Genomic DNA, 13,981 nt, shown 5'->3' with positions numbered 1-13,981 from the left:
AGCTCATAATAGATAGTCATGTTCCTTCCTTTGGATTTATAAAGACGGGAAGGAAAAAACTTACTCATTTTTATGTTATTGTGTGAAACCGCAGGACTCCGGAGTTGGTGGCTGTGTGACGTGCCCAGAGGAAGGCCAGCTGCGGGGCGGCTCGCCCAGCCCGCACGTAAGACGGTGGCCTGGGAAAGAAAGTGCTGATTTGGGAATGAATGGTCTGTATTTTCCTGACGTTGACCTCTCTAAAAAAGTCTCTATTCTGAAAGTTTTTTATTAGTAGTCTATAAATAGAAGTTGATTCTTCCCGGCATATAAAAGAAAAATTATTTTCTCAGATTTCAACAATGCCAGATAAATTGCCTCTTATCCCATGCCTAAAATGTTTTGAAACTTGATGACAGTAAAAAAGAATTCATTTCGATTCAATTGGGTATTAAATGATAAATTTTCTATTTGCATAAGTTTGGCTTCTTTAACTTAATACTTAATATGTCAGTGTTTAATGCAATTAATCCATCTCTTTGTGCTTCTGGAGTCCTTTTTAAGAGAGAGCATTTCAGAATAGAATGTGCTTATCTGAGTTCAGAGGGTAAAATAGGGCTCACTCGCAGGAAGGAGCATTTTAAGTTTCCCTGCGGGTGACACGTGGTCATCCCTGTCTTTCCAGGCTCATTAAATAGGCCCCAGAATAACATCTCACATAAAAACAGCATCTCTATTAATAGTGTGGCTGAGTGTAAGTTAAGCTCCGCTCCTCTCTTCATATTTATAGAAACAAAGGCCGTTTGGGGATAAGTCCGGTGTTTTAAATATCACAGGGTGCCTGTCCCCGGCGGAGGGTGCAGCACTGAGCTGCCGGAAGGGCTGCAGGCCGTGGGCCCAGGAACTTGAGGCCCTGCGAAGTGAGCACCACCTGCAGGTAAATGTTCTTGAATTTCTTCAATTTTAAGCATAACATTTTATACAGTTTTTAGCCAGATAAAATAAAAAAATTACTTGGCATTTCTTTCCTTAAGAAGTTAGGACTTAAATACAACCAGTTTTGCCTCCTAAGCCCGTATCGTGCTGTACTAATTTGTAAGGAAAAGTTATTTTCCCCTGGAAACCTCCTTTCCCGCCCCCCAGTATGTGACTGGGAGCGAGTGAGGCGGAGCGGCTGTGCTGTGCGGCCTCTGCGCGGCGGCTGTCCGCAGCCCAGGCGGTCCTCGGGCCCAGCTCCTGTCCATGCCTGTGATCTGCTCTTCTGTACGCACTTAACGCACAGAGGTTAGGAATGGCATTTTGGAAGAATTCTTAAATGTTATTCAAATGAAATACCTGAACATCTGTGTCATAATCTAAAAACAACTTCCTGCGTTGTTATTGTTTGCCTGTCTGTCAAATTTTATTCACTTATTTGTGTTCATGTTTATATTCGCAGATGAAAGTAAGATTCCACAGCTACCCAATGTCCCAGATTTTGTTATCTCACACCTTCTTCCACACCCTAGGGAGGGGATTGGACTTCATTGCCAAGCCCTTCTATATATCTTCAAGCTTATAGAATAAAACATACAAACTTTGTCTTTTACCACAGCACATTCTAGAAATATCTTTGAGAAGCTGTATATCATAGAGTAGCTCATATGAACAATGTAATAATTAGTGAAGAACTCACTATCAAACAATTATAGTAAAAAAAATGTATTTTGAAAAAAATCACATGTAGAGTCGAGGAATTAAAAATAATATATTCTCTAAGCATAGGTGATTATTCAGGTATTGTTTTTGATATGCCAAACTTTAGGCATTTTCATTCAAATGTCTCAAATTTTCCTTATCTGTTTTCCACTACACTACTATTTATTGATGACGTGTTGTTCATTTATCTCATTGTACATAAAGTTTAAAATTCTTTAAGTGTTCGATGAGGTGTTTTAGATGCTGTCCTTGGTAATCCAGGGTCTGGGCCTGCAGGCTGCTGCTGCCAGTGGCTTCTGCTCTGTCCGCTGTGGCGCTTCGTTTCCTCTTTGCTTGCCTGTGTCTGTGTGTGTCACTCCCTAAATTATATGAATTCTTGGGATCAACATGTCTCTCTTATAAGATCTGTTTTGTTTCTGCCATGTGCCCAGGGTCATTGCCTGTGCAGAACCATTTAAAAATAGTTCAAGGAATGCTGGAGGGGGGAAACAAATATACAACAAGAAATGAAAAGATAAATGAAATGTGGACTAGTGATGTGCTACAACACAGTTGGACCTTGAAAACATTATCCTGCATGAAAGAAATCAGACCCAAAAGGCCACATATATATGACTCTATTCATTCGAAGGAGACCAGAATGGGCAAATTGGTAGAGATAGAAAGCAGATTAGAAATTCCCAGCGACTTGGGGAGGGAAGAATGGGAAGTGGCTGTATAACGGGTCTGGTTTCCATTGGAGGTGATGAAGATGTTTGGACCTCGATAGTGATAATGGCTGCACAACATTGTGAATACTCTTAATGCCACTGGATTGAATCTTTTTAAAATGGTTATAATGATAACTTTTTATATTCTGTCTATTCATCATCATTATTATAAACATCATCATATTTAAAACAGTCCAAGCCTGAAGAGTTATATACAGGACATTTTTGGACTACCCAGGTGTGGTTACTTTGCTTTGAGTTTCCCTAAGGCCACTTTGTGGTTATAAATTCCCAGAAACGTTTTCATCTCTCTGCTCTGCTCTGCAGCCAGACAACTTGCAAGGCTTTGAGGTTTGGGAGGATGTGGCCAGTCTGCCTTTAATTTGTCCTTACCTAACGGCTAACGCCCTGCTAGGTCCCCGGGTACCGAGGGAGACTCTCTTTGTAGACTCCCTTCCTGGTGGGCCCAAAGCTTTGACTTCTCTGGACCCCAGTGCAACCACCAAAATTATCCAAGTTGTTCTAGAATTGTGATTACTTTGAGGATCCACTGTCTATCTGGATTTTCACTTCCACTCAGATATTGCTGTCATATCCCTTACTACCTAGTCAGCAAGCCCATGTGTCCAAGATGTTTTAAGCTTTATTTCTGTGTTTTCATTTGTTTTCTACAGGAGGATGGGAATGAATGATCTCACCCATCAGTGTTATTAGGCATAAAGGTAGGCGACTTTGATCTGGCTACGCTCTCTTCATGCAGCTTGACTGTCTCCACATTCTACTTGTACTCTTTCTACCACCACCAATGAGTTTCACCAGAAGTGAAATCAGATAGTCTCAGCTCATCTTTTGTCCCAAAGCCATGGCTTGCTCACTGGCCCAGGACCGTCTGTATCAGGGCTCAGAGAAGTCGCACTGGCAGCCTGCCTTTCCAAGGTGAGCTTGAGAGAAACAGGTCTCATGACTGGATGTGTCACACAGACATTCCGACCCCCTCCCGAAGCTGTCAGTCACCCACTGTCCTGGTGGAGATGGTGCAGCTATTGTCCCCTTCTTAAAGCGTGGGTTAAGCAGTGTGAAGAAGCTTACTTAATTGGCCAACTTCACAGCATGTGAATGACAGAACCAGTTGTGAACCCCGGGTGCCTCCTCCGTGGAGCCATTCATCTTAGTGCTGGGCGCTGCTCCTTACACTTGAAAGAGGTCTGAGGAATGAGTGAGGGGCACCACTAGCCAGGAAGAGAGGGGAGCGCGCATGCACTCATGGGACACTGAGAAGTCCATTGTACCTCCCTGAGGAGGGAGAAGGAAAGGGAGCTGAGGGTGTGAAGAGTTGTTGAATTTTAGAATTATTTTGTCAATTTCTCTAATTTTCATTATACATTGGATTATATTTTTATTAGAATAATCATGAAGAAATTAGCATTTTTATAATTTAAAAAGTTTTGTAGGGTCTCTGTCATTCAAGAGCAATACATATACAATACTTGTATATATGTATATATAAGTAATTTAATAATTCTATGGCATTTCATATTTGATTTATATATTTTATTCAGGTCCTGTATATACTTTAAAAATCTCTTTCAGTGTTTTGTATTTGTGGTCAACATTCTCTTTGTAAAAACAATGATTTCCTCCTTTTGAAGTGTAATAGCTGAAGGGTAAGGTGAGCAGCATGGCTGCTCTGGACCAGCATCAGTGATGTTCACTGAAATGGCAGCTTCCTGGTCTGGTTGCCAGGCCAATGCCAATAGGTGCTTCTTGCTCAAATGAAGCCTATGCAGTTGGATATTCACTCCACTCCTGAGTGAGCGGCTCCTCTCCTGTGTCTCTGGCCCTTTCTCTGTTCCCTCATAATCTGTCTTCCCCAGGCCCTGCCGCTCTGGAAACCCTGTCTGTTCTCAGGAGTGTGATGAGATGTATCAATATTTCAGTTAGAACATGGGTCCTTCTCATTGACCTGAGAAGTAAGCCCTTTTAAACTCCAAAACGCATCCATCCCCTTTGTTCATTCAGACTCACTGTGTGTCATCCTTCAATAACATAAAATACGATTGTCTGAAAAACAAAAGGGAGAACTACAGAATAGATGAAAATATAAGGAAAGAGGACAGAATGATATTTTCAAAGTATTATTCAGACTGAAACCCAGACAAAAAATTAAGTAGGAAAATTTGTTAGCAAGCACTCTGTTTATCCTTCCACTGTCAAATTCCTAATATTACAGTCATTGTTCTCTCAAACTACATAGGTTTCACAAACACTTTCTATTTCACATCAGCCTTTCATACATGCAAAAATGTAGATGTTAAAGAGACCTTATTTGTTCCCGAAAGGACTCATATACACTGAAATACCCAAACTTCTCAACTCTAACTAATCTTATTCAGAGTTCAGAAGAGAATCATATGGGCCTCAGAGGCCGAGAAGGGTCCTCGGAGAGGCTATGTTGGACTGTTGAAGAGTCAGAAGAAAACAATATGTTCAAAGACATGTGATCATAGGAAATGGCTTCCAGGCTAAGACACATGGAACATGGTGTTTCCTTTGACAAAGATGAGGGAAGTTAGGAGTGAAGGGTGTGGGATGCTCATTTAAATGTGAGATGAGATGGGACTGTGACTATAGGCTGTCTTTCTAACTTCATGGAGATGATGTTGCTATAGATAATCAGAGCACTGGGGAGTCAACCCCACTGGCCGAGATAAGAGAGAGGTGGTTTCTTATATTGAGCATGCCTTAAGCTAGAAAGATGCATCAATAGGATCCCAGCATCCCAAAAGCTAGCAAGATAACTGGATTAAAAAAATCCCTCCCCTCCCTATCTCTATAAGAACCCAGGTTTGAGCAGGAGAAGGAGATGGTCTTTGAGCGGGGAGTCCACCATTCTCCCAGGCCAGGCAGGGCATGGATGAAACCTCTCCTTTCTGCACCAGCACCTGTCTCACAGGTTTGTTTTTCTTTGCAACACGTAGCCAAACTGCATTGTTGGTTTTGTTTTATTTTTTGGTTACAGTCACCTAAAATCTTCTTGAAGAGGTTAGATATAAGTGATTGGAAGCATCTTGAGATTTAGAAATAAATTAGCATGGTAACAGATTAAGTGAATGAGGGAAGAAGGATAAAGAAAGAAAAGTCAAACAATTTATTCTCTCAAATTAATGAGCAATCGGACAAATGCTATAAGAAAAGTGATAAGCTTAGTGAAACTAGTGTACATTCTGTCAAATGCTGCTTCATATATTATTTGCTCTAATATTTTGCCCAATTAGATAGCAAAAACTATTGAATATATTCTTGCTATTGTGTAGTAAAAACATCAGTCCCATTTAGTGAGTATCCACTGTGTGCCAGGCACCACACAAATATTTAATGCAGTGATTTTCATCTGTTGTGCCACAAGAATTTTTGAAACATACTAGCTGACGATTTAGTCAGGGGCACTGACTTCTTTTTCCTTAGATTGTCAAATTAAAAAAATGGCAACAGCCAACAGAACAATAGCCTCCCAGGGTGAATGAATCAAAATTATATCTTTTTTTTTTTTGTCAGATTGTCAGAAAATACATTTTTTTCTTGTGCCACCGGATTTTAGTAATTAGTTTATGTGTGACATGCTAACGGTTGAAAATCAGTGTTCTAATGCAATCTCTACATCAAACCCACAAAGTGGGTGCTGCTATCCCCGTGGTACAATCCTAGAACTGCACTGAGATGAAGAAACGTGCTCTCCAAGCCCTCAGGGAGTGAAGCTGGAGCTGGGAGTGAAGCTGACGTCCTTCTCAGCCAGGGCTCTGCACAGACGGAGCGGCTTACCCAGTGGGCAGAAAGAAGTCCTCAGACATGCCCGTCTCATGCCTCTGCTTCCCCACTCAGCAGCTCAGTCTACTCTTAGGTGCCCCTGGACACACGGCTGTGCCATCAGAAGTCACTCTCTTTGGGTCACTCTGTAGAGAAAGGAACCAGAGACGTGTCCAGAGTGTCAGTTGGTTAGCCATGCCATTCTCAAGGTGATCCCCACACACTTGCTCTGTGGCCTGTGCACTGGTAAAGGGACGGTATGAACAGTCAGTGACATGCAGGACACCAGCGACCTTCATAACAATGAATCCAGAGGATATGGGTTGTAGGTGCTTAAGGACTGAGAGAGATGAGCTAGGAAAGCCAGATTATATAACTAATGATACAGTAATTCCCACCTATGGTAATCATGAGGATTAACAAAATGCATGCAAGAATGAGACAGTAGCTGGCACATAATATGCACTGAATAAAAAAGAGCTATTCTTATCACTATATTAGAAGTTTGAATGAAAAAAAAAATTACCCCATTTTGGAGAAAGGCCCAAAGTATAAGAATTTATGGTTCACAACAATTTTAATATCTTTAAGCTCTATGTTTAATGTTAACATATTACAGAAGTCTCCACTCTCCTTCCTTTTGCCTGCCTCCACTCAGCCTCTGCCCCGCTTCCCTTGGCCATCCCACACTCTTGTCTGTGTGGGGGCTCTGCACGTATGTCCTTGGCTAATCCTCTCACCTTCTTCCATCCAGCCTCCCCACTCCCATGCCCTCTGACCGCTGTCAGTCTGTTCTATGTATCCATGCCTCTGGTTCTATTTTGTTCATGAGTTTATCAGTGAGACCACATGGTATTTCTATGCTGATCTCCTTCACTCCACACTCCCCTCCTTTCTAATTTTACTTTTGTCAACCTTGAGAGCTGTTTCCCCCGGTGTCTTCTCTCTCCTCTCCTGCATGCCCACAAGGCCCACGTAAGAGGCCCTTCTCCTGGCCGGGGTGGCTCAGGTGCTGGGCATATCCTGTGCGTTCCGGGTCAGGGCACGTGCTGGTTCCATTGCCAGGCAGGGCACATGCCAGGGCCGCAGGCTCCAGCCCTGGGAGGAGGAGGGCAGGAACCAGAGGAACGGTATTCTGCTCCGAGGTCGCTGTTTCTTTCTCCCTCTCCCGTCCTCTTTCTCTAAGAAATCAATGAAATTACTTTTTAAAAAGAGCCCCTTCTTTCTAGCTATACCTGACCCTGGATTTTCTAATTTCTCGCAAGATTACTAAGCATGGTTGTTTCATTCATTCATTCTTTTATTCAGAAAAAACACGTTTCCAGATGCCTGTGGCGCTCCGGTGCTTCAGAGGCGTTGAGCCATGCTGGAGAGTTTGGCTACCCGAGTGTCTGAGCTTCCTAGGAGGGAGAGAGGGTTACAGAGTGACTTGGTAACACTCCGAAGGGGATACAGCACTAAAGGGGAAACAAAGGGAGCTCTCGTGGAGGGGAGGGTCACGGAGGGGAGGCCCACGGAGGGGAGCCCTCCGGGGAAGCATTCACTCCTGCAGCCTTGGCACTGAGCATCTGGACGGCCTTATCTTAACTCTGCTGCCGGCCCCAGGCATCTGTCTCTTTTACCCAGAGTTCCCTTCGTAGACAGTCCATTATAGGCCTTTTCAACATTCCATCTGCATCTATTTTTCCTTCCCCTACTCCACATTAATATTCCACAACTCTTCCTTCTCAACATTCCATAAGGTGTGGTTACATTTTTCTTTGCTTTTTGTAGGAAGTGAGTGTGTGTCCTGTTTGCCACTCACCTCATTTCTCCCTGTGCTTCTCTGGCTCCGGCACTTCCAGGCCAGCTGCTTCCCTTTGAACTTGTGCTTCCTTTGTACTTTCATCTGTCCATCTACTAGCGCAATCATCTATCCTATTGCAGCAAACGCATCAGCTCAGGGATAGCTGTTGGTTCCTTAATCCCAGAAAGGTGAGGCCTGTAAAGCGTCTGTGACTTATCTATATGCGCCTTTGTGAAATTAAATCATTTCATTTGGCTGAACGGGCTAGTAATGATTTATACAAACATAAAATCATCAAACCTACTGTGCATGCCTTTCCCCCACAAGACCAAAGCCCAGGAGCAGCTGTAGAGGGAGAAGCTGGCACCGTACTCCTGGAGGGACAGGTCCCCCGCCCTGGTCCCCCCCCCCCCCCCCCGAGGAGCTCAGGGTCCTGCAGGGTGCCCCTGATGCGCCCTGGTTGCAGTGCTTCCCCACAGAAAGTCTCCTCGCGGATCAGCACCTCCTTCACTGCTGGCGCCAGGAGCAATTCCTGGGACAGTGTTCAATCAGGTGTAAACCAGGGGAGTGCCAGGAACCGTGGGGGGACCAGGAAGGCAGTGGTTTCCAGAGGAACAACTGCCAGGGAAACGTGAGCACGCACCCACACATATCGTGGGGGACGCCCCAGGAGTCACATGGGTGTAGACCTGGTTGCAGTTAGGGTGTGGGTTCCGCTGGGTGATTTACATGTGGTTATGTTGTTGGAGAACATTTAACTAGTACACAGTAAATCACGTAGAGTTTAAAAGAAATAAACACTCCTATTATTCAAAGCAATATGTTTAGAATACCACCATCAACATATGTTTTTATTTATAATTTAATAAGAAACTTGTTAAAGAAAAATAAAAACAGAAATAATCGATGAAAGCAAACCACAGGAGCTGAAAACCTGGGACTGTGGGGTTCCCGTTAGGCCAGAGAGAACATCCAGAGGACATGTAGTGTCATCAACAGAGAAAGGGCCTCAGGTATGGAGACTAAATGGAGACCACGTTAGGAAACATGCTGAACACCATTCCTTTTGGATCTTAGAACATATGAACATTCTAATAAAACTCTTAATGGAAAACCATTGCATTAAGACACGGGTCCGTGTTGTTTTGAAACTTAGGCTGTGAGATGGAAACGCTGAGATTGGGAGAAAGAAAGGGGCCCTTGTCCAACCAGCTGCTCAGCCAAAGTACTGAGAGCACAGTGAGCCCACTGCCACAGGAAGACGGCGGGCATCGTCCTGTCTTCTGGCTAATGGAAAATACTTCACTGTTCTTTGTTTACCATGGTGAAAATTATGTTAGTATGCATAGTTTCACATTTAGATTTTCTGAATTGTAATTGTTATTCTATGTTTCTTTATTGAAACCCATAGCTGTGAAATGGACCAGGACCAATACTAGTGCAGGCATTTGAAATCTTTAAAATGTATGAAATGTATGTGCAAAACACCGAACAATGACTTAACTTATGGCAATTAATTAAAAAAAATAAAGATGTAAGGAATTAATCATCATTCCATTTTTCATTATGTCCTATTTTCAAAGCTTACTTTTTTATTAGAGATACACACTGCACACATGTGCACGCACACACACAATACACTGCCTTTGTGACTGTCCAAGCAAATATTTTACCTAGGTTTTACTTATGGGCTCATTTAGCAAAATAAGACATAAATTTTTAAAAATAAAAATGTGTCTAAAAAAACATGAACTGTGCCAATATATGACAAAAATCATGCAGAGATTATTTAAAACTGCATGTAAATGACCCTCGGTGGTATATATCATGCTGAGGTTTATGCACCACCATACATAACTCTGAAAAAGGTATAAAGGCAATATTTATGCAAAGTAATATTTTATGAACCAGCATATCAGCTCAAAATTGAAAATGGATTTACAATTAAGATTATGCAAAATGTTTCCAGGCTTTCTAGAATTTGGGTATTGTCCTATTAGATGAGTTTTGTAATTCCTAAAAGTCACCATCATTTGTCAATTTTTCTTGAATTCAATTACAAGTGCCAGGTGTCCCAAGGGGAAGGGAATTCGCTCACTGTCACGCACATAGAAGAGAACATTGGCAGATGTTTTGTTAATGGGAGTGTTACAATAATCTGTTGTAAGACAGGAGATGCAGTAACACTTTGATCAGTCCTATGGTGGTCAGGCTATGTTCCCTGCAGAAATGACCACAAGACACCAAAGGACAAAAGAAATGTTAGGTGAGAAAACTGGAGAACATGTGATTGGCATGTTTCAGCAAGTGAGCCAGAAGGAACTGTATTCGACTGATTCCAACTACTTACGGTGATAAGTACATTGGGTGTGTGTGTTGAGATTTACCACCAGATAAACCCACATAAGTCATAGAAATTGCTTCACCTCAACAATAGTCATTGACCTTACATGGTAGTATCTTTTCTTTAAAAAGTTGCAGTTTCTGCAGAAACTGGTTTGGCTCAAAGTTTCCAGGTTCGATTCCGGTTAAGGGCATGTACATTGGTTGTAAGTACATCCCCGGTAGGGGGTGTGTAGGAGGCAGCTGGTTGATGTTTCTCTCTCATTGATGTTTCTAGCTCTCTATTCCTCTCCCTTCCTCTCTGTAAAATATAAATAAAACATATTTTTTAAAAGTTGCAGTTTCTTACTTTCCTCACAATTAGCAGTTGTAGGATGTTTTATGATTTACATACATACATAATCTTTACTCCAGGTTTACAGTTAGAAAGCCAAATGTCATTTAGGAATCGTGATGTTTTTAAAATCACTTAAGTAGTAAGTTACAAAGCTGGGCACAAATGAAAGCCATTCAAATATCCTGAGCTGTTCTTTGTGTTAAAATACTTTCCCTATTGTCTTAAGAAAAGTATTTTAAACGGAATTTCAGGGTTAATAATTGTAGTAAGAGTAGCAGCAGCCACAGTAGTAGTGATTATATAACAGTAACAACAAGATAACTTAATATTATCTTGTTGATCATTTTCACGAATTGTTATGTAGGTTGCAATTTCCATTTCTGCAGGTGCAGCCCTGACCTTCAGAGAGCAAATCTCTTGCCTGAGGTTATAAAGCTAGTGCGGAGTGGAGTTCAAATTCAAACTCAGAACCTCTGACGTCTGAATCTGCACACTGAGCAAATAGATAAATAAAAAAATAAATAAATAATAAGGTGAAGTGAGAGCAAGACATCCACCTAGTGCGAGCATGTCAAACTGTCACACACATGGCCTGAGGGCCCCATGCGGCCCACAACAAATGTTTTTGTGGTCCAGCCAATATAACAGTATGTAGGAAATGTTTTAATTAAAATGTTTGACTTAATTTTTACAGTATCCTGTTACACATAATTATTAACGAAGTACAACCTTCGCTAATGACTGGTTACTATAATGGTGTTGCATTCATTTCTCTTAAGCGCCTTTCACACAGGCACACCACTTCTCTCACTAATACCAGCAGCGAATATTTTAGCAGCCGATTGTCATTAGTCTTGGACTGGCTTGTTTGGTGTGATCAAAGGAAATATTTCGCTTTCAGAGAACAAGAAAAATAGGTATATTTGCATTACACTTATTAATTTGTGCAGTTATTCAGTGTCTAGTAAGTTAATGTTCAAGAAAAATATTAATTTTTATTAAAATGTTCTATTATTTACTTTAACAATGACTCATTTATTTCAGCCCTTTGTATTCAGCATGTCTCTATCAAATAAACCTACGTTTCTATGAACATTGAAGTTTCTGTTTTTTTGTGGCCCACATACGCTTACACCTTGTTTATTTGGCTTTTGAGTTTGACATGCTTAACCTAGGGAAGAGTTTGGGGGTAAATTTTTAGACAACTATAATCTTCAGAGTTTTATGTATTACAACATTACACACCAAATTTCTCTTTACCTGAAAAAAAATTTTCTGTATCCACTCTCTCTTTGAATAAGTCAGAGAGTACTAGAAAATATAGAACTACATTGCCTTATTTTTTGCACCCTGCCAAGTTTCCATGATATTAGTTGGTTGAAAAGATAATATGATATTTACAATCTTCTTAGAGTGAGGAAAACTTTTATCATAGTGTTTCGCATTAGAAAACTAAGGTTTTGTTAGCTGTCACAAGCTGTGAAATATCTAACGATTTTCAAACACCTTGGAGCAATGCAGAATGCTAAATATGGAGCGATGCTCTCCATTGACCCGTAGTCACTGGTTCACAAAATGAGAAGACACTAGGCCACAGCTGCTTCCTGCTGTCATCTCCAGCTCAGCATTTGGTTACCAGCAGTTCACCCAGCTGTAGCTTAGATACATGCGAACAATCATGTTTTCCCTGAAGAACATTTCCTTACCCTGTTCTGTTGTTTCTGATAGAAGATGAGTCCTTGTACTGGGAGTGTTTAGTCAGTTATGGAATTGCTACCACCCTTACATCGTGCACAACTTTTGACTCCTTATGTTTAACCAGTATGGGCAAAACTGATGACACAAAAAGAAGCACTTTTCAAAGTGTTTATTGAGACAGGTTTTCCCCTCTACTTGCCAGCTAAGGGCAGAACTGTCAGCCTTTCCCCAGGAGGACTGCAGTTACAGTTTTGTTGCTGTTGTTTTTAAAACAGCTTTGCTTTTTTTAAAAAGAACATTATTATTCTTGTAATCTCATATTATTGGAAAACAGGAAATAAAATTTTATGCACTATTATTTACAAAATTTATTTGTACTTTAAGGTATGTATTTAATTTGAGTTATTTCTTTGGGGAGTTCCTAAAATACTTATTTCCAAGCACAAATGAAGCTCAAATTTACAAGTGAAATCAAAGTAATGTGAGAAAATGCAGCAGGGGCTGGTGAAAGGAGAACGACTGTAAGGAAGTGCTCATTTCCACTTTGTCTTAAACTGTGAAGCTGAACCATTGGAACCAGCTTCCTGGTGGTGTTTACAGTTCTGTAAGCCCCCAATTTCTGACTCAGACACGAAGTTTCAATCCCCCTTTGTTTACATCAAATTCCGTAGACTGGTAGTTTGACAGTGTAGTCATCCCACCCTATGTCTTTTATTTAGTTACTAGAGGACCGGTGCATGAATTCATGCACCAGTGAAGTCCCTCAGCCTGGCCTGTGGGATCAGGCCGAAACCACCTCTCCAACCACTCCGGAGGGGTCCCAGATTGTGAGAGGGTGCAGGGCAGGCTGAGTACCCTACTGGTGCATGATTAGGGTTGGGAGGGACAAGGTTGGCAGCTGGGGAGGGACCACAGGAAGGTTCTAGGGTAGGGGTGTCGAACTCAATCAGAGAAGGGGCCAAAATCTAAAATCCAGCCTAAATCGCGGGCCGAATGGTTTACTGAACAGTCATAAACTGACAATGTCATAAACTGACAGCGGAGTGCAGTGATGACAGCGCGGTGCGGCCACATTGCAAGGCCTGGCGGGCTGGATTTGGCCTGCGGGCCTTGTGTTTGACACATGTGTAATCTAGGGCATGCCTGGCCTGTCTCGCTCAGTCCCAATTGGCTAGATCCCAGCAACAAGCTAACCTACCAGTTGGATCATCTGCCCCCTGATGGTCAGTGCACATCATAGAGAAAGGTTGAATGGTCAACTGCCCCCTGGTGGTCAGTGCACATCATAGCAATTGAGCAGCCTTAGTATCATTAACATTTTATGCTTTGATTGGTTGAATAGACAACCGGACAACCAGACACTTAGCATATTAAGCTTTTATTATATAGGATAAGCACCCATCACTGAGGCATGAATCTTGTAAAACTTCACATTATGATGCTGCTCCAAAACTAATTTTACAAGATAAACAATGGTAATCTTTATGATGCCAAAATATTTTAACTATTTATTCAAAAGAGTGTTATGTTTACTAAGTATTATTTATTGTGTACAAATTTTATTGGGAAGGACCTTTTATTAAAATCATGTTACTGTCAGGATTTTCAAAATCTCCCATTAAAAGT

The 13,981-nt window shown here is 41.6% G+C and overlaps 1 long non-coding RNA gene across 1 annotated transcript in view; it reads left to right on the top strand.

The window, feature by feature from the left end:
- The first annotated feature begins 844 nt into the window (after positions 1–844).
- LOC311631697 overlaps positions 845–13,981 on the top strand; it is a 32,175-nt gene continuing 19,038 nt past the window's right edge. Inside the window, exons 1-2 of the long non-coding RNA XR_014796625.1 lie at positions 845–916; positions 3,062–3,109. This is a non-coding gene — a long non-coding RNA (uncharacterized lncRNA). The remainder of the gene's footprint in view (positions 917–3,061; positions 3,110–13,981) is intronic.

Source organism: Pipistrellus hanaki (genome assembly GCF_964339955.1).
Source record: "Pipistrellus hanaki genome assembly, chromosome: 13".
NCBI lineage: Eukaryota > Metazoa > Chordata > Mammalia > Chiroptera > Vespertilionidae > Pipistrellus > Pipistrellus hanaki.
This window is presented reverse-complemented; position numbering and strand designations above follow the sequence as displayed.